This window comes from Camelus bactrianus, chromosome 29 (assembly GCF_048773025.1).
Source record: "Camelus bactrianus isolate YW-2024 breed Bactrian camel chromosome 29, ASM4877302v1, whole genome shotgun sequence".
NCBI lineage: Eukaryota > Metazoa > Chordata > Mammalia > Artiodactyla > Camelidae > Camelus > Camelus bactrianus.
The window spans coordinates 17,601,449-17,623,062 of NC_133567.1; the positions used below are offsets into that span (position 1 = coordinate 17,601,449).

Here is a 21,614-nt window from a genome sequence, read left to right on the forward strand (position 1 = left end):
ACAAGAGTTCACATTCTTTTTTGTTTTTCTCAGAGGATGCATCTGCTTCCTATTCTGAACATGGTTCTACTTACAATCTAATTGTGCTACCCTACCCTGTGCTTATTCTCTGAGTCTGAGCCCACATTTGAGGCCAGTGATCAGAGAGTTCAGGAAGAGAAGAACTGGAAATTGAAGGCTACACAAACACATTACTCTCACTACATGCACCAGTAGAGCTGCTTCGTATTGTGTAAGCATGCAGTTCTATGCTTTAGGCTTGTCCTCACAATTTCTTGAGATAGGTCAGAATTATTGTCTCCATATTACGAGGTGTGATATTTGTCATCGGATGATAAGTGGTTGAATGATTTAAAGGACTTTGGCTTCAAACTTAACTTTGTTTCTTTCATTGGGTCTTGGGCTATACAGTTAGAATATTTTGCTCTGATATATAAATGGAGAATTTGAAGAAAAGAAATCATCCGGCCTCTATTAAGATTAACTACTAAAATATCATTGGGTAGTATTGAAATTAGTATTCATGAAACTCTAATACTAAATGAGATACAATTTAAAGCAAATATTGTTTATGTAAAAGCTAAATTCAAATTATGATCCCCTCTTCTCCACATTAACTTCCTGGATTTAAGTTATCTTTTCCCTAGAAAATCATCATTGGAGTGAGCAGGTTTTGAGAGGTTGAACTTTTCCATGCATCTGTGTATTTAAGCTTGATTCCTGTGGCTGAAGCCTTGAGTTTCTGTTTCTTTCTCTCTAGATATCAAATCTTTAATTAGGAACTTAACCTGATCACTTCTTCTGCTTAGCATAGGAAAACCTTATTGCAAAGTTTAGCGTGAGAGACAAATCCTACCTCATAACAGATTCATCAACACAAACATTACAGAGGGCAAAACTATTCAGACCCATCTTGTCAAGTGCTCTCTTCCAAATGCTGATCTAATCTCTGATACTTCTAGAATCATTGGTAATATACCAAGTATGCAAACACTGAACATCTATTAAAATACGTACCTAACATGTCCTACAAGAATGTTATTGGAAACTCTCATATATCAGAAATACAGCCCCAATGCTGTAATTTTGTAACTGAACAGGAGGGTTCAGAGAGAGGATTTAACTCTGTTGAGGGCATGTAGCTGATGAGCTGCAGGTTAGAATTTTAAATCTAGGACTTCTAACTTCAAGGCCAACATTTATTCAGTTATGCTATATTTGACACTTATAATACTGTAAGATTTAATAGAAAAAAAATTGTGTTTTCTTTATTTGTGTTGGTCCTTCCCCCTGCCCAGTGGTTAAAACCAATGATGTGTTTATTTATTGAGCTCCCTCAAGAGAAGGACCCATCCTTCTGCCCCTCTGCATACTCTCAACGTTAGTGCAGGGTTTTGCATGAGTAGGCATCCAATTAGAGTGGCCTCAGACAGACAGAGATCATTCTTTAAATCAAATACATGCCAAACCTCAGACCCCTGTCCACACAGGACATGTCTAATTTTCCCAGAAATAGAAATGCTCATTCAATCTACTGCAAGTTTCCAGTTTCTATTCTATTTTAATGTGTTAGGTTTCTTTTTTTTTTTAACTATCACACCAAGAACTTTTTTTGGCAAAATACACTGGGCTTCCTCTAAGGAAAATAGATACTAACCAGGAAAATTTTCCTGTGGTCCCTTTACAATATTGCATTTCTTCCTTTACATTTGGAGGTTGAATTAAGAAAATATTAATAGATAAATACATAAATAAGAAAATATTAAAAAAGCCATAGTAAAACTTGTAGCAGCACTATGACTAATCAAGAATGTTTATTCTTTGTACAGTACAATTTTATACAGTGTGGTATTCTGTGTCCTGAAGTCTACACGGTGGAACATTAGAAGATTAAAACTCACAATAACTTTTACAGAGAAAAGTCTAAGGTCAATAATTGACAAGGTAATCTTTACTTTTACAAAATATCTTCATGATAGAAATCCTCTAAAATATTACTTTGGATTAATACTAATAAATCACTAAGAAGCCTTTAACACAGGTTAGTCTAACATTTACCCGAACATATCATAGCTCCTGATAATTAGAAAAGAATTTAGTTCATGCATGAACTGTTAGACACACAAAAGTTCCATTTTGTTTGAGCAACAGTGGAAAATCTTACTGGTGGTGTGTGGAGATCAGATTTTTTTTTTCTGTAAATTCAGAAAAATGAGATATGTTCTTAAATGTAGCTCATTCACAATTATTATCTTCTCATGGGTGTTGCCCATATTTTTAAAAATGATTGTATCTGTTTACCTGCATATACTCATATATATGCATATGCTAAGTTAATGACATCATCAAAGAAACCATAACACCCTACTCAAAAATACCAGAAATGTATATATTGGCAATAAGTAGGCTCCCTAAAATATGATCTCCATGGTCATGTAGTGTCTTTTGTTTATATTATGTTCCATTATATGAACTTTGCACTCTACTTTTAAGAAATCATTCACTTAGTAATTACCATTCACTTACAGCCTCCAATATTTCTGAATTTGTTACTGTCCCCACAATCTTTCATTCATACTATGATTTTGTTACATAATTTTCAAAAATATATATTCATATTTATGTGAGATATCCAAATAAAATTATTATATAAACTTAATTTTCATTCATACATTCATTCACTTATTTTGCTTTTCCCAACAAATATATATTGTCATTTGCTATGTGCCAGGTACAGTTTAAGACCCTAGAGAGGTAAGGCAGGAAACCAAACAGACAAAAAAAAAAAAAACGTTTCTAATGGAGCTTACATCAAACTGGAGACAGGCATAAAATAAAATTATTTATTTCCACTTGTGATGAATTTTGCAAGAGAAAAGTACATTGTACAGCACTTAATTAATTACAGTACATCATTAATTAAGCATAAACACACCCCGTGGAAGTTCTGCTGGAGAAGATTTCCATGCTCCCATGTTTCATATGCATGGAATTTAATGGGAGGTGTTGGGGTGTATTTATGATCACTTCATAAACAAGACAAAAAAATTTGTAAAATAATAATGCTGCTTATTGAATGTTAAAGTGTGTTAATGACTCTTTAGTTTCACAATTGTCAATAACCAACTGCAACTCTTATGATGAGACCTGACATATTAAGGTTAATAGATATTTGCCATTGTTCTCTCTTATAATATTTATCTATAAATCATACACCACGAGAAATTTCTCTATGAATTTAACTGTGCTTTTAAAATACCCATCTTGTGCTGACAGTAAATTCTGCGAATGCGAAGTGCGGATCTGTTTGTCCACCTAGTGTGTCATACTTGGAAGATTGTATACCTTCAATTACTCTCCGGTGAATAAATAAATGAGTGAATATATCATAAAATGAAATGGGGGCTAACAGAGCAATAATGGGTATTTGTCTTTATCATTAAATCTCAACATCAGTTACCTTTTATTGCATAATTCTTGTATGCCAGGCTTTGAACTTAGAGTGACTGTGTTTATGTTATGGGATGTGTACAAATTTAAAATTTTGATCTCTTCATGGAAGATTATAAATTCTTGTGAAAAGTCCCTTTTTGTCTCTGTATTTCCTTCCTGTAAGTTTTCTTTTTCTAAAATTACTCTAAATGTTCTGCTCACCAGTGTTTACCATCTTTCCCATCTTGCCAATCAATCTGTACCTTTATAATTAACATGTCTTTTATAAGCATCTCAGCCTTCAGTGTTATTTTATCTGTTATGACAATGTTGGCCTTTCATTTGGAGTATTTAATCCATTTTCCAAAAATCATCCGTGTATTTGCATTTATAACAGTCATCCTACTGTTTGTTTTCTATTTTCCTTCTCTATTTTATTCTCTTTCTTTTCTGGTTCCTTATCTTTATTTGTATAACACCAGGTATTATAACATTTTGCTTTTTCCTCGATTAACATGTTAATTACATTTTTCTTTCTTATTATTGTAATGTTTACCCTAAACATTAAGATATACATTTATGACTCGTTAAAGTTTGCAAAATTTTTTTTTCTCCTGCTTGGCCGATAATGCTAGTATCTCAGAATACTTTAACTCTATGTGCTTCCTTTCTATGTTTTGCATTACTGAGATCAGAAGGTTTTTGGGCTTTTGTTTTCTCATACATTTGAAACTCCAGGAGATGGTACCATTACTGCCTTGAACAGTCAATGCTTGTCATGCCCCATAATGCAGTGCTTCCCTCTGAGATCATTGCTCTCTAGCCTAAAGACGTTCCGTTAGTATTTCTTTTAAAGAAAAACTACTGGTGATTTCTCTTATCTCTGATTTGTCTGAACATGTCTTTATTTTGCTCTAATTTTAAAACTATTTCCTCTGGATATATAATGCTATATTGGTGGTTATTGAATTCAGTACTTTAAAGATATCATTTTATTTTGGCTTCCATTGGGTTTGATGAGAGGGCAGCTCCCAGTCTTACTATTTCTCACTTCTCTTTGGCTTTATCTCCTTTTTGTCTTTGTGGTTAAGGAATTTGACTGGGGCAGGTATGATCCTTGTATTCATCCTGCTTAGTTATGAATACATATATCTTTCCTCAGTTTTGAAAATCTTAGATCAACTTTTCAAATACTCATTTTGCCTCATTCTCTCTTTCCTCTCTTTCTGAGACATTGTCAACATGCATGCTAGACCAACTGACTGAATCATTTATAGCTTTTATGCTCTCATGTTTATTTTTCACTTTTTCTCTCTGTTTTCAGTGTATATATTTGTAATTGACCCATCTTCAAATCTAACAATCCTGTCTTCCATTTTATTCTAATTGCTGTTAAACCCATATGTTGAGGTTTTAATTTCCTTAATTTGATTTTCAATTCTAGAATTCCTTTGGATTACTTGTATAAATTCTACTTATTTAGTGAAATTATATATCTTTTAAGTTTTTTTTCTGTCTCATTATCTCTATTTTTTGAATATATGAATCATTATTTTAAAATCCTTTCAGATAAGCCCAATACCTTTATCTCTGTTTACTTTTCATCGTCTTTGGTGATTTGGTCTCTTTTCTTGTCTTTTTTATTGAATGGCAAGACTTGTAAGTGAGTTATAATTTTCATTGAAAGGGATATAGTTTGTTTAAAACAAAGAGTTTAGGCTCCAAATGGTGCTAACTTCCTGCCAAAAGGAGCTGTCCTTTTCTGTAGTCGGCAGACAGACGTGGGAGCTACCAGCCTAATCAAATCAGGGATTATGTTGACTTGAAACTGGACTACAGTTTTGGTATGGCTCTCTCGACCTTTGGTTTGCTCCATTTTTGAAGCAAAGCTCCCCACGGATTCCAGCTGAGAACCCATTGTTTTCCCTATGGCTGCTCTGCCAGTGTGACGTAAGCTTTAATGCTTATTTCTCAACATTTTGAGAATGTCAGATAATCTGCTTTGCTTTTCAGAGGTTTTGGCTTGGATTTTTTAACCTTCCACACCACAGAGTTTCGGAATTAGGGCAACTGTTTTGATGGGGAATCGAGCTATTAACTTGAAATTCATCAAGTCTTGAGGTTTTTTGCTTTTTGGTTTTTTTAAATTCTAAAATTGCCAAAGGCTTTGCTGTTTTCTCTGTCCCCACCAGCAGAAGCCCTCAACTTGAATTTCTGCTTTCTTGCCTGCAGGGATGGACAATCACTGCAATTTCAACATTTAGTCAACAAACCTTCACACAATTAAGTCCAAAAAGGAAGGAAAAAAATGCTTTTAATTTGTAAATTGATGAGTGGATTCCTATGGCTTGCAATTTGAAAATTTGGAATAGTTAAAGACCAACATGTTTCAGCATATTGGAAAGCAGATCAGTATCTCCTCAAAACACTCATTTAAAAAGGTTGAAATATTGATAGAAAAATATAGCTCTTCGTAAACTGTGTAATATCATTGTATAAACATCAGAAACTCTATTAATTACAGTCATTTCTTCAGTGTTATTGTCATTGAAGAGATGAGATCATGTGACAAACTTTCAAATACTCATGAATACTTAAGTGCAAATAATTAAAATTGTTTTGAATAAGGCATGTTGTCAGGCTTATGGTAGCATGTCTTACATGATTTGCAACAACACTGGTTTATCACTAACAATATTAAAGTCAGAAGTACTAAAAACTTTATGCAGAAATGATCATTTACACAAATTTATTTTTAATAGGGAGGACTTTTAATGTAGAATTAAAAAAACTCTAAGTATCAAAAAAAAATTCCTTTGTAGTATTGTGTCTATACAGTTTTAAAATTACTGAAAGTTTTCTGAAATATTTGTAAGCCCCATTATGGATATAATTTAGAAATTCATACATTATTTACTGTGATTGAAGACTGAGATTACAGAAACACAAAGTTATGCTAGTATCTTTCTTTAATACAGGGGACAATTAAATTAAACAATTATTTTACTGATTTCTATTTATTTTCTTTTGTTTATAATTCCTGCATAATTGTAAAGTATACCAGAAATGCATTTAAATGCTTCTAATTAAAACTAATAACTTTTTTAAAGTTAAAAATATAGGTATAATGACGAGTTTATCAAGATTATTTCAAAGAAAGCATGGGAATTATACCACATATTTCATACTTTTAAATGAAAAAAAAAAGAATTTCAATTAAATCAAGGATGATAGATTATTCCATCTTTTGTTAGGGCATGTTTTGGACCATATTAGAAAAATAAAACATAATGTTTATTAGAAACAATCATATAATAAATAGTTCAGCCAATTCCTCTTCTAGAGCACAGCTGTCATTCACTCTTCCTTATGTCTGGATGGAACTCTGCTTACACATGTCACGCGGGGACCCAGGCTTAAAAATTAACCACTATCTGTATGATTTTTCAAAAGGTTACATACTTCTCTAAATCTTATGCCTCATGTATGGACTAAAGTGACATAACAAGATAATTTCTAAACATTTAATCTCTGGGATATTACTGGGCTCTATGTCATTAAGGTAAGGGTTTTCATATGCTAATTGCATGTACTCACACTCCCTTGTTATTATTTACCTACTAGAACATTTGATGCGGTGTTATGAAAACTAACCACCAAATCACATTTGGAAATGATACAGTGTGTGTGTGCATATGAGTGTGTGTGTATGCCAACCCACAAAAATTATGTAAATGTGCATCCTGAAAGATCAAGGGGGATAGAAATGAATTTCACCCTTTGAGAACTTCCAATATATAATCCATATTTCCTCATTTTCACTTATGCTTTGGACAGTGACATCTATGAAGGCTGATTAGACCTAATTTATTAATTATTAATCTTAAACTCACATCTCAAACTTTATCCACATGCCCTTCATCTTTTCCCACAACATATATTAAAGAGCCATCAGTTTTTAGAGTAATTTTGACTTAACTCTCCACATTGAGAAGTATGTCAAAATAGATTCCTGACAATATAATTGGGTAACTGTTTAATAACAAACATTTACCTCAAGTTTATATTTCCTATAATTGTAGTAATATACAGTTGGCCCTTGAACAACATGGGTCTTAGGGGCACTAACCTTCCAGGCAATCAAAAATCCATAACTTATAATTGGTCCTTCTTATCCACGGCTTTGCATCTGGAGATTCAACCAATCACAGATCCTGTAGGACCAGCATTATACTATTTACTGCTGAAAAAAATCCACATACAAGTGAGCCCATGCATTGGAAACCTGTGTTTTTCAAGTGTCAGCTGTAGTTACTCATTCACTTTCTACTTCAAACTTCACTAAAGCAGGGCATTCCAAAGTGGAATGAAATGCTTTAAGAACATCCTGCACACGTTAGGTGAATATGATAAGAACTGTTGTATAATTAAGTCAAGTGTGGTTTTCCTACTTTGTCCACTCACACAATGAAGGAGTTTTATTAAAGAATAATAATATGATTTTTATTCTGATCAGGCTACATCAGAATACCAGACCCTACCTACCCTTGTTCTGGGCACTTCTTTCTTCAGATGTAAGCAAAAGAAGTAAAATAATGCTTTAGTATTATCTAGGCAACTGTTGTGTATACTTAAAGAGGCTAAAATTGAGTCAGGAGAGCACAATTTTTTCAAGGCTAGGAGTCTAGTCTTTCTGTTAAGCTAACTCTGCATCTAGAATTCACCACTCCAATGAGAAAAAAATGCAACACCAGTATCACAGGAAATGGAAACAGAGAGAGAAAAGAACAGAATTAGGCTCTGCCCTTAGGGTTTTTGCCGATCTGGTCTCAGCTGCCTGCTGTGTGAATTTCCAGGCTGGGACTGTTGTTTTGCACCCCACTGTTGTGCTGAAGGAAGAAGGTACAAAAAGACAAAGTAATGAGTCTGACAAGTAAAAGTTGACAGAGGGTCCCCATTCTGACTAGACTAGTGGGAGAGAAAGATGGTTCCAGATTCTTTGCACTGAGTTTTCACTCACTTGAAAATTTACCTCCTACACAAAATGTGATCAGTCGGTTTCGCTGAACTTCAATAAACTTCATTCTTGGAAGGTGTTATTTCCTCCACTCAATCCTGATCAATTTCTGGACTTGAGTGGTGTTGGTGGCGAGTGGTGCATGTGGCAGGCAAGAAGAAAAGGGAGGAAGATGAGAAGTCTTGCACTGCTGGTGAAGAGTATTGATTGGCCATAAACAACAACAACAACAACAACAACAACAAAAGCAAAAAATAACAGAGTGGGCAAGGATGTGGAGAAATTGGAACCCTTGTGCACTGTTAGTGGGAATGTAAAATGGTGTAGTCACCATGGAGAGTAGTATGGGGATTCCTCAAAAAATTAAAATTAGAATTACCATATGATCCAGCAATCTCATTTCTGGGCATTTATCCAAAATAATTGAAAATTGGATTTTAAAGAGGTATTTGCTCTCCCATGTTTATGGCAGTGAATTTGCTTTTATATTAAAAATATTAATTTTTTTTAAAAAAGTGTAAGTCATACTTTCTAAAACTAATGAGAGAGAATATTGAAGAAGACAATGAAGCAAGTGGTTGAACAGGTAGGCTAGTTGGTATTATTTTATTTTGCATCAGTGAAGTCACATTGAATAATAGATTAATGCTAATTCTTTAAGAAAGTGAAAAAAAGTGATAATGAAAATCTATATTCACTGAAATAAAACGGTTCATTAGATAGGTGGCTAGGGATATAATGGTGGACACACAAATTTCTACCAAAATGTCTAATTTGATAACAAAACATATGCACAAAAATATTAAGTAAAAGGAACTATTTTGATTAAAGCACTTTATACAATAAAACAATGGAATAAAAAGCCATGTCTCACCTTACTTTAGGTCTAATACATGATTTTTGACATGAAGTACATAGACTATTAAAAACATATTTTACTTTGGAAGCAAGTACGTTTGCTTTAGAAATGTTAATGTGTTAGAGAACTAGGATTTTAAAATCTAAACAAGAAATCAAGATTTAGACATGGATGTGTTATTTTACTTGGAGTCCATAAAGGAAGAATTATGCTTTATTGCTTTTAACCCTTCTCTGCAAGGAAGATAAAAGGACAAGAAACAAAAATAGTAAGTTTCTTAGAAAAGAAAATTGAGGTCAATATAATAGAAATGCCACCAAATACTGGCCATCTTTTTTTTTTTTTTCCTATTTTTTAAAAAAAGTATTATTTGGTTTTAACCTGGGTAATAGAGCAAGCCAAGATAAAAATTTCAGACTCTTTTTCTTTGGCCAAATGAATAATACCCTACTTAAACTGTGTTCTTTCTCATTCCATTTTATTTCTTGGAGTGTCTGGGAGATGAAGGCAGTTCTTCATTATCTACTTTACGTCCTAGAGGTGACAACAATAATAAAGTTCATTCTGTCTCCATGAGAACTCATTCTTCCCTTCATTCAATTAATCCTTACTGCTGGGCATAATGAGAGTCATTGGGGTGCTATCCATACAATTCAGGGCATTTGAATGCCACAGCAATAACCAGGAAGAATGTCAATGTTGTTTTGGGATTTCTTAGAGAAGATTATATAATGAGGAGACAGTTGCTAAACTTCCAATAAAGACACTTTTTTTTTGTCTGTGAAAATAACACTAATAAAAAGCAAGACCATCTCCTTCTCAATGTACCCATACTTTCATCTCTCATTTCCCACCCTTTCTCATGCGAAGATGGATCCACTCTGTTCTACATACAGCTGGTCTCTTGTTGCAGTTTTTACTTCTGCCAAAATCTTGTACCATGAATAGCTAATCCTCCCATTTTCCACTAAGTTTTTATCTTTCCAACTACAGCTATTTTCAGTGATGTCCATACATTAAAAAAGCAAAACAAAACAAAACAAAACAAAACTGTCTCCCAACTGTCCCTTTACCTTAGCCACTATATGTTTTGTAATCATGGGAAAACTTCTTAAAGATGTAACCTACTCCCACTCACTTGCTCAAGTTCCTTCTGAAAGAGCCTGTCTAAGATCAGTGGAGACCCCCAGTACTAAATCCAACAGCTCCTTCTCGAGCTAGAACCTACTTGAATCCTTAGTATCTGTAAAACCTTTGACCTTGAGGACCATCCCTCGCTGAGAAAGAACTTTTCTTTTAGCTTCATCTGCAATATTCTCTTTTAATTATTTATTTAAACTTATCATGTAGGTTCTTCTTTCTAAATTTTTTTCTTAAAAGTTTGTGTAACCTGTTTCTTTCACATTCTTCACATATAAAAAGGTGTGTTGACTTCAGAAACTTTCAATGAGGATCGAATAACAGAATGTGTACAAAATTATTGACATAGACCAAGAAACTTTAATTAATAAATGGGAGATATTATTATAATCATTGTTCACAGTATTACATCCTAGTCTAACATAGTGATGACCGCTGAATCCAAGCTCTGTTAGCACTATAGGTCCCTTCATTATCCAATAAAATTTTCTGTGATGATGAAAACACTGTACAACTCTGCAATCCAATATGGCAGCCATCATCCACATGTGACTTCCAAAGCATTTTCAACATGGTTATTGTGAAGGAGGAGCTGAAGTTTTTCATTCTACTTAATCTTAATTAATGTAAACTTAAATAACCACATGTGACCAGGGACTGGTATATTGGACAAAACAGCCCTAGACTTTCACTTTTTAACTTCTTGCAAGACATTAAGTTTGCAAAGTTAAAACACGCTTAACAATCAACTTTCCCTTCTATATATTATAGAACATGCTACTTTTCTGAATTTCCTATTTCAGTTAATGGCATCACCATTCACCAAGGCAACAATGTTCGAAATCTATGTGATGTATTAGGATTCATTCTGAAATGAAAAGAGCATGACCTTTGAATCAAACACACCTGGCTTCGAATAGGGCATCTCCATTTCCTTGCCATTTGACCTTGGGCAAATTAAATAACCTGCAAGAGACTCACTTTTTTTTTTATCTGTAAAATGGAAATAAATATATGTATCACACGAGGTTATTATCAGGATTAAATGGCATAGCATATGTAAAACACCTGGCACAGTGGCTGAGCATATAAAATGTATATATTTCATAAATATATATTACCTTTTTTCTTGCCTCCCATTTCAAATGGATTAACAAATTCTATTGATCTCCTGTTGAAATATTTTATGAGTCTCACCTTTTTCATTCCCATTGAATATGTTCTTATTATTTTCCTCATCAAATTTTTCCAGTAGAATAGCCTCTTACTCAATACCTCTTCCCCAGTTCTCTTTTAGTAATATCGCTTCCTTTTATCCAACCCATACCCTAAATTTCTACAAAATCGCTTTCCAAAACATAGATCCGATCTTGTCACTCATTGTTTATTTCTTTATAATTTTATTACATAAGTATGTAATTCTGCATTGCAGGGTTCTAATTTTTATAAAGTAAGTGGTACCACAAGTGTAGCATACTACAAGTATCCTTCTGTAACCCTCTTATTTGCATCTTTGGAGTCCACAGTTATAATTTTAGTTATACATAACTCTCATTTTTTAATTTTTATATTTACAGTACATGTAAAAAATAAGTGACAATTTAGTCACTTTTCTGTTGATAAACATTTCAGGCTGCTTTGAACATTATAGTATATTTTTGCTAATGAACATGTACAAACATTTTTCTAGGGCATACACCTATTACATGCAATAAGATGAACGCTTTACTAAGAGTACAGCTCATTGAATTTTCCATATGTATACCCCTCTGTAACCACCGTCCAAATCAAGATACAGAATAGTTCCAATACCCCAGAAGGTCATTAGTACCTCCTGTCCCCAGGAATGCAATTCTGAGTTCTATTACTCTATATTCATGTTCTGCAACTTCATGTATAACAATGCACTCTTTCACATCTAGCCTCTAGTCCTAAATATTACATTTAAAAGATTCATCTATGTCTCGCATGTAACTTCAGTTTTTCTTCCTCACCCATTGCTGTTAACTATTATATAAAAACCACATGACTTATTTATCTGACCTGTATTTGAATTATTTCCACTTTCTTGTTATTAAGAATAAAATTTTCATGGAATGGACATAACACACTCATTTCTGTTCAGGTTATTCCTAAGAATGAAATGGCTAGCTCACAGGGTAAACACATTTTTAGCTACAGTAAATACTCTCCACATCATTTTTCAAAGTGGATTACCAACCTATATTCTTACCAGAAATTTTTGAGAGTTTCAGTTGGCCCACATCCTCTACAATATTTGCAATTCTGGTTGCCATTTACATAGGTTTGTTGTGATCACACATTATGGTTGTGCTTTTATTTCACTGATAACTAATATTTGAAAGTAACTTTTCATGTGATTATTATCATCTGAATATTTTTTATGAAGTGCCTTTTTGTGACATTTACCCATCATTTTGTTCTCTTTTTTGTCTTTTTATTTTTGATTTATAAGACCTATTACGTAGTCTGTAACGAATCATTTGTTGAATATATGTATTACAAAAATCTGTACTAACTCTGTGGCTTAACTTTCCCCTCTTACTGTGCATTTGATGAAAATAAGTTCTAAATTTTCATGAGGTACATTTTTAAAAATATTTCTTTTACTGTTAGTGATGTTATAGCATACTATTTGATGTTAACTCTAAGTTCACAAAAAAAATTCTCCTATGATTTCTTCTTTAAGCTTTATTATTTTAGATTCTATATTTATTTCTATGATCCATCTGGAATTAATTTTTGTATATGGTTTGTATAGGGTCAGGGTCCTTTTTTTCCCATATGGATATTCAATTGACCCACCACCATTTATTGAAAAGACAATTATTTCCCCCACTGAATTGTGGAGGTGGCTTTGTCATAAATCAGGTTACCGTATATATGTGAGTCTGTTTCTGGAATCTGTATTCTCAGCCACTGAAACACTTATCTTTGTACAAACATCATACTGTATAAACTGCTGTAGTTTGAAAATAAGTTCTATAGCTGGTAAATGCTCCAGTTTTGTTCTTTTAAGGATTGTCTTTCCTGCTCTATGTTCTAGCTCCTCTACATTTCCATGTATATTTTGGAATTAGTTTGCCAATATCTAGAAAAATCTGCAGGATTTTCTAATATGCACTACGTATTTCTTTAAGAATCCTGTTCGATATGATGTATCTTCATTACTATTCATTTCAGGTAATGTGTAATAATCTTTATGAGTTCCTTAGTAGCATGTTTTTAATTTCCAAATATTTGGAATTTTTTGTTTATCTTTCTGTTTTGATTTCTAATTTGACTGTTGTGGTCAGATAGTCAGTACATTTTCAGTCTGCTGAAATGTAAGGAGATCCATTTAATAAGACAGATTTTGATCAGTTTTAGTAAATACAGTGCATGCACTCATACGTGGTACTGCCTCTCTCTTCAGGAGACAAATGGTAGCACGCTCCCTGTGACAGGTTGCATTTTCCAAAGATAGCCACACAATAGTTTCCATCCCACATAATTTACTATGTGACCATCATATTTTTTACTATTAAGAAGTGGGATCTGTATCTTTTTCTCTTGAACACGGTGAACTTGTGATTTCCTTATACCCAAAAGAATTCTGTGGAAATGATACTACATGACTTACAAAGTTGAAGTAGAAAGTGGTTGTTTCTGTCTTATTCCCTGGAATACTTAGTTCTGGAGCCCTCAGCCACCACCCACTGAGGAGTCTAATGGCCTGGAAGTCACTATGCTGTCAGCAGTGAAAGCACGTAGAAAGGCCACTGTAGGTGCTCTGGTCAGCAGTTCTAATGTGTCTTTCCAGTCAAGGCCCCAGACATGTGACTGAATGGAACTTCATGTGTTTCCAGTTCCAACATGTCAAATCACCCATAATCTTCAAGACTTTCAAAACTGAAACTCTGATCACCATGAAAGAGAGAAAAGCTGGTTCCCCATGGTGTCCTTTCCAAGATTCTGTCCCACTAAAGTTGTGTAATAAAATAGTTATTATGTTATGTCTCTAAAGTGAAAGATAAACAATTATTTTATACCTGGAAAATCAAGGGCTGCTATAACATGCAACCAAAGTATATCGTATTGGCTTTGAGATTGGGCAATGAGCTGAAACTGAAAAAGTCAAAAAGACAACAAGATGACTGGAAGAATTGGGGATAAGTAAGACCCTTGTCATTTGACTGTGCACAGCCTAGTAAAATGTTACCTGTAGTAATATGACACATATAAAACATGTAATGAACCAGCGCTCTAACTAAGAGATTCAGGCAGAGTATTGAGGGTGAATTCTGGCTTCCTCTATTATGTACAATAAAATAAGGGACAATTATATTAAAGAATGAGCTACTCACTTTTCAAGTGAAATTGGAAGTACCTGTAAAGGTGTCAAAACTGCCTTTTCATCTAGCAATGGGTTTTAAAATAAGAAAAAGCCTTAGGTCAAAGACCAGGTTATTCTGGATCTGTAAGATCCTTTCTTAAGAGGTCAATATTTAAGGCAGATTTTTTTTTCCTTCAGACAGGAAGAAAAAGGCTTTCTAAATATTTTAAGAGCATGCCTCACAGAAATTCTCTATTAAGAATTGTAATGGCAAAATTCCACAGCATCTTCCTAGAAATTCCAATATAGAGAGGAATCTATCATGAAGACATTTGTGGGAGACTTACCTCTAATGGGGATCATTATAAACTGATACATAAAATGCCCTCCCATTTTTAAAGAAATTGCATCTACTTTGATGGAAAGGGGTATTGAGAACTGTGAATGGTCTGAGCTATGACCCTACTTGCAAGTTTACCAGCTAACTTGCCAAAATTACCCAGATACAGTCATTATATAGGAGGTTCTTGGGTCAGAAATGAAGAATAGTTAATAACAGCCAAAAGCTTCAGTGTTTTGCACTGATTCCTCAAATCCCCATTCCCACAGTGCAATGCAAAGAGGGACAGATGACATTTGAACTGCAGACTTTTGATATAGAAGGGGACTTTGAGTTTAAGAGACTATCTTTTTGCGATGGTTGGTAAACACATCTAACTTTTGACATTGAGGGAGACAGTGTGTTTATTATACTAAGAAGTATGCACAACAGCCCTTGGCTCCAAAGATAGACACTATATCTCCCAAGATAAGAAAACTTGTCCTATTCTGCAAAGTGAGAAACTGTTATCTCTCTTCCTAGACTATCTGCTATACATTCATCCTTCAAAAGATGTTCCTGAACAAACGTCGTGCCTTACCCACGAGACCTGCAGAAGCAAAGGAGACCCATGGAGAATCATCTCACAACAGGGCAGGAGACAATTTAAAATGAAATGAGGCATACCTAGCTTTTGCTTTGTTCATTTGAAATCATATCACAAATTATGTATGTGGCAATTATATTTTCATTCATCACTGTGGAGAGGATGTAGTTTAGAGTTAGGGGTTGCTTCCAGGCAAGAGGGTCCTTGCAATTCTATCACATTTCCTATTCTCCCAATAGCAGGAAACAGACTGTGGCTTGGATCCTGCTATTATTTACCCATCCTTGATGCTGGCTGAGTGTTTGCTTGGTTTAGAGTGTACACATCATCCCTTCTACACTCTTCTATGCCAAGCTCCTCCTCTGGGCGCCAGTTCCCTGCTCTGAAAGCTTGGCCACAGGCGCTCAGCACGCACTGCTCACCTGGACCAGGAGCTCTTTTATTGCCTGACACAGTGCTTTGCCTGCCATGACTCCCTCAACAAATTACATCGATTCCTTCCCCAAAGGAGCAAATCTAGCCCTAAATTCTGTCACCTCCACTCTTTCCCTGCTCTGAAGGTAAGGTTAGAATTTTACAGCTCCTTCAGTGCAGACTAGGGACTGTAACTCAGAAAAAGCAAGAGACCCACCACATGAGGTCACGCACTCAGACAGTAGCAGCTCAGAATCAGAATCTCGCATCTCTTGGTTATACTTGAATAGAATAATAATAAATCATAAAATACACAGTGCACACCAAGAAAGGATAGTCTACTATTCCCTATGCAAATCTACAGCATTATATATAAGAACCTTCTAACAAGTAGAGACTCAAGTACAAATATAAAGATATACGCTATTTCCATAATTCAAAGAAAAAGATTATTTAATTTTTTGAGGCTTACTACTGTAAATATATGTACAATCATAGCACTTTTTGCTTATTTGTTTTTTTCTAAACAAAAATTTTAAGTAACAATATCTTAAAATCCAGGAAATTAATGTTTATCAATTTGTCTCTGAATATTTAACTCAGTGTTTACATCATAGACTTCAGACTCACTACCCAATTTACATTCTTAATGCATGATTAAACCATTTTATATTGACAAGCGCTGGTCACAGCAAAACACAGTTTCAGGAAAACAGAAAAAAAATCATTCTTTTTTTCCCTCAGACTGTAAATATCTTTGCTTTTAAAAGAACGTATTTACAGTGGTACTGTATACTATTAATTGCATTATCATTTTTTTGTACTTTAATCATAATAATAGCATTGTGAGTAAAATAAATAATTTATTTGATTGCAATTCAAAGAATTTTGCATGGATTTATATTTTCTTGGGCAAAGTGCTTATGATCTTTTCATCCATTTAGACCACTGAAAGAAAGGTAAAATGGGTTTAAAATGGATATAAATTATTCATAGTATTTTTATTCAATTTTCCTTTAAGAAAGAGAAATCAAATATATTTTTCTTCAGCCTTTAAAATGGAGATTTGGACTCTTATGCTCAGTGGATCAGTAACGTGATGTCACGAGGAATTTGACTTGTATCACCTCAGTTTTCTTACAGAGATCCTTGTCACAGAGCTTTGCCACTTTCACAGAAGGAATTCCTACATAGCTATGAAAATTGTACTTAGGCTTAATTTTGCAGCCATATAAAACCATCCTGTAATGGTAGGCACTAAATTATGGGTTCTTAAGTTTGGTTTCATGTGATTTTATTTGCTTTGTTCTCAGTATTTGATATGAAATTGGCAATAGAGAGTGAATGATTATGCACTTATGGCCTCTCTTCTATGTGCTAGTATTCCACTGATGTTAAAAGAAATTTAGCCCTGATAAATTGAAAGTAAGAACCGTATCTGTAGTTAAAGTGTTCAAGGGTTCCACTTTATATTCCTCTATAAGTAAAAATAGAAACTTCACATGCTAAAAAAATTGCCATGCACCAAACATAGTCAATTTGTAATTTCTCCATCAGGAGAGCCAGAAATTCAACATATGTAAACCCTGTAGTCTGAACATCTATTTCAAAGAGAGAAGAGCCATCATCCTGAAAGATCTATCAGTAAATGCACTGCAAACCTTGTATGATCTGACTTTAAATTTGAGATGGCCAGGAGTTGGGGACGTTTGAAAATTAAAGTTGTAACATTTTCCACATTTTTAATTTTTAAAAATCTAGTATGCCAAACGTAATCGGCATTGTTACACGTGCGAATGTAACGTTATTTTCTAATCTTTTGCATAATTTTAGTTATTCCGCTAATGACTTTTTCAGCACTTAATTTAATATTCTGAGCAATGATTACCCTTTCAAGTTTTTTCATGTAAGCCTTTTGCTAGATCATGAGACAAAATTTGTCTTTTGTTGCACAGGAGCCTCTATTTAGGTGACTTTTAACTAAGAATATCAGATGCAATGCCAAACACAAATGATAAAAAAAAAATTGTGTGTATGATGGTGTTCTTATTTTTACATAATACTATTCATGATGAGACTGGAACATGGTCAAAATGTTATAGATACTGTTCTAGGGCCTTTAAATTGTCAATTATGGAAAGATTATGATCAGTTAGTGTCGTAATATGGCCAGTGACTAACAAAGATTCATCATATATTAGATGTGCAATTTTTTTGCCTAGCTCATCGTTATAGATTTTGTGATCATACTTCCAGCATGTTTAGTTATTTATTTAAAAACCTACTAAATATTATTTAATTATTATAGTATATGCATTATGAAACATACACAAAAAGAGCAATGGAAAAGGTAAAATAATGTTGAACATCGATAGAACTACTTTTCTCTCATAAACTTACTTTGTAGACCACTATGCTAGATTACTGAAGCCGCTCTGTTCTGTCCATAGAAGTGTTACGCAAACCTACACTTACTCCACTGAAAGACTTTTTTTTTTTAAACTGTAAGTAAGTGCAATTCCCTTTATCTTTCAAGAGCTACTCATTCTAGTCCGGTTTAATCTATTTTTATTTTAATTCTATATTTCTGAGTGTCCTACGATTGCTCCTTTTTTCTTGAAACTCACAACATGTGACTTTCATGCAACTGAACAGCCTTGTCTAAATCTTGGCACCAGTATCCCACCAAAGGACTCCTATGATTAAGACGCTACATAAGTTTAAGTCCAAACCAAGACATTGTTAATAAATACTAAGTTTGCCAGGATAACAGGCACAAACAGCGCTTTCCTGGGAAAATGGCAGCTTATATTTATCAGACCAATAACAGTCATTATGAAGAGTAAGTAGAATAAATGTTCTCCCACTAGGTCTCACCTGAAGCTGTTTATGTCTCTGAAAGTTGCTTGTATATAGCTGTTTAAATGTCTTATTAATTAGCCTACCATTGTCTTTTAGCTCCCTCGAAGTTCCTCATTAAAAAGATGACTGAAGCATTATGCTGTACACCAGAAATTGACACAGCATTGTAAGCTGACCATATTTCAATTAAAAAAAATTAAAAAGATTTGGTCTGTGACATTTTATGACTATTTTCTTCCTTCTGAACTTTTAAAATCTTTCATATAATAACAAAAAAAATTTTTTAAAGAATTGAATAAAATAGGTTGCTGTGGGTTTTTTCCTCTTCTTTTAGACAGTGGCAAGACTAAAATGTACACAGGGAGAAAAGTATCTGACAAAAAAGTGTATATGTGGAGAGGAAGTGTGTAGCATAAAGGAAAAAAACACAGCCCCCAAATGTTCTTTGTTGTATATACCGTGGTAAAATTTCTATACGGGTCGGTTTAGTGAAGACTTGAAGGGGAAACAATTCTCAGTTGGAGAAAGTAGAAATATTTTTTTCTACACCTGTTTAATGACACTGCTTTAGAAGGAATAGAACTACTTTGGCTTTTTTTCACATTTATTTATGCATAGGTTATAACAACACTACATATAATTTTATTAGGCCAAGTTAATAATATCTGACACGTTTTAGTGCATAATCCTTGCACTCTGTAATGTTAACTGCATAATTGCTTGGCTGAGAGGTACATCATGTCAGAACACCTGATGACTTGGCTGGATTGAACCAGCTAAACTGAAATTAATGGGTTTTGATCTATCAGATTTTAGAATATATTTTAATTTAATTAATTAAAGTTTAAATTGAGTTCATTTCTCAGAAAAATTCTTAAGAGCACAGTTAATTAGCTAAGGTCCAAATTTGCCAGCTGATTTTAATTTGATGAGGGATTTCTACTGGGCTCTTAATTGCTATATTTGCCTTTTCAAAATCATAAATTCAAAGTCCAAGAAAAAGCTGCTAGCCAATTGCAGTAATGCAATACAGAGAAAGCATATATCCATGAGAAACATTATTGGAACTGTGTGCATTATTTTGAAAAAAAAAAGGAAAATTATGTGTGATAATAGAACTGTAATTATGCTTTTCAGATACCACTGCAAGTTCACTAGGAAAAAGTCTTTGCTTATTGAAAAAAGAATGCATTCTACTGAGTAAAAAATGTCACAAAACAGGGAGCATAATGCTTTCTGACAATGGTCAATTTAAAGCATATTTTTTTCATTTCAATTTAAAAAATCCACCCACTATCAAAAGCATTTTGCCAATGTAAGTGTTCTTTTCAAAAAATACATGGTAGAAAGTCATTTTAAGTAGTCCATTCTCATCCTTACTGTTTCATAACTAGGACTGCACAAAACAAAGTAGTACACCTGTTTCAATGCATTGCCTTAATTCTCATTTTAAGAATAGAAATTTTCATAATTTTTTATAGAGAGCACTGTGGAGCTTTCTATTACATGAAGTCAGAAATACTATTCATATTTCTGTGGGGAAATTATGGAAGAAGGATGCTTTTATTTAGGATGTTGAGGTAAACTATGGGGAACCCATTCATTATAAGCAATATCTCAAGAAAATAAATCTTAAAATTAGGTAGTGACTAGATATATTTTCATAATGAGGTTATAGTAATGGAAAGTGATGCCTAAGTCATCTATGCTATTAACAATTTGAAAATTGGAAATTATTCTCCGAATGAATTGAGATTTCATGTATTCTTAGGTTCAGAGTTAAATGATTTTGTTTTTAAATTGTTTAAATACTATTATTTAACTTGTAAATACTTTCAAGACCCTTCAAATGTATACTGTAATGGTTACTGTCCTGAAGACACAATTTGAAGTGAGTCAAGTCCATGGTTCACCACTAAGAAGAAAGGTCATCAGAAGAAATGCCTACTCAGGGACATATACATTGCATTTTTACAAGGGAGATAATCAACTTCTTCATGTTAAGCACTGAGATTTTTGAAGTTATTTGTTACACATTCAACCTGCTGTGACTGATACACTTTCCAAATGGGTGATAGTTACTCTGTGTCCTAGAGAATGAAGAGAAGTTCATAATGGAAAAGAGATGCATGACTTCTGTGGAAGTAGAGTATTTACTTTAAAATAGAGGAAACAGCAAGTGCAAAGGCCAGGAGGAGGGAGAGGGAGGGAGGGAGGAACAGAGAGAGAAGGAGAGAGAACACAAGCTAGCACACTTGCTTAGCTATGGTGAAGTGCAGTGTCTGCATGCCTCACATCTCCTTCCTTCCTGCTCCCCTTTGCTCACTGGGCTCCAACCACATTAGCTGCCTCTCTGTCCTCTAAAGATACCAATCTCGTTTCTGCTCTGGTTACTTCCCCTACCTGAAATGTCTTCTCTGGAAGCTTTGTTTAGCTAACTTCTATTCATCCTGTGTGTCTCCAATTAAATGATTCTACCAAGATGCATCCCTGAAAATCCAGTTTCAATTAAACCCTTGTTAATCTCTTTCATAGCACCTCTTTATTTTCATTTAAGACAATGATCACCATATGTAATCATATAGTAATTTGGATATTATATTTTAAAATACCTGCCTTACCCATGTT

General features: G+C 33.8%; 1 long non-coding RNA gene across 1 annotated transcript in view; it reads left to right on the forward strand.

Annotated features, from left to right (window-relative positions):
* Positions 1 to 21,163, forward strand: part of LOC123615978 (uncharacterized) — a 36,929-nt gene extending 15,766 nt beyond the window's left edge. Inside the window, exon 3 of the long non-coding RNA XR_006723836.2 lies at positions 15,647 to 21,163. This is a non-coding gene — a long non-coding RNA (uncharacterized LOC123615978). The remainder of the gene's footprint in view (positions 1 to 15,646) is intronic.
* The last annotated feature ends 451 nt before the right edge of the window (positions 21,164 to 21,614 follow it).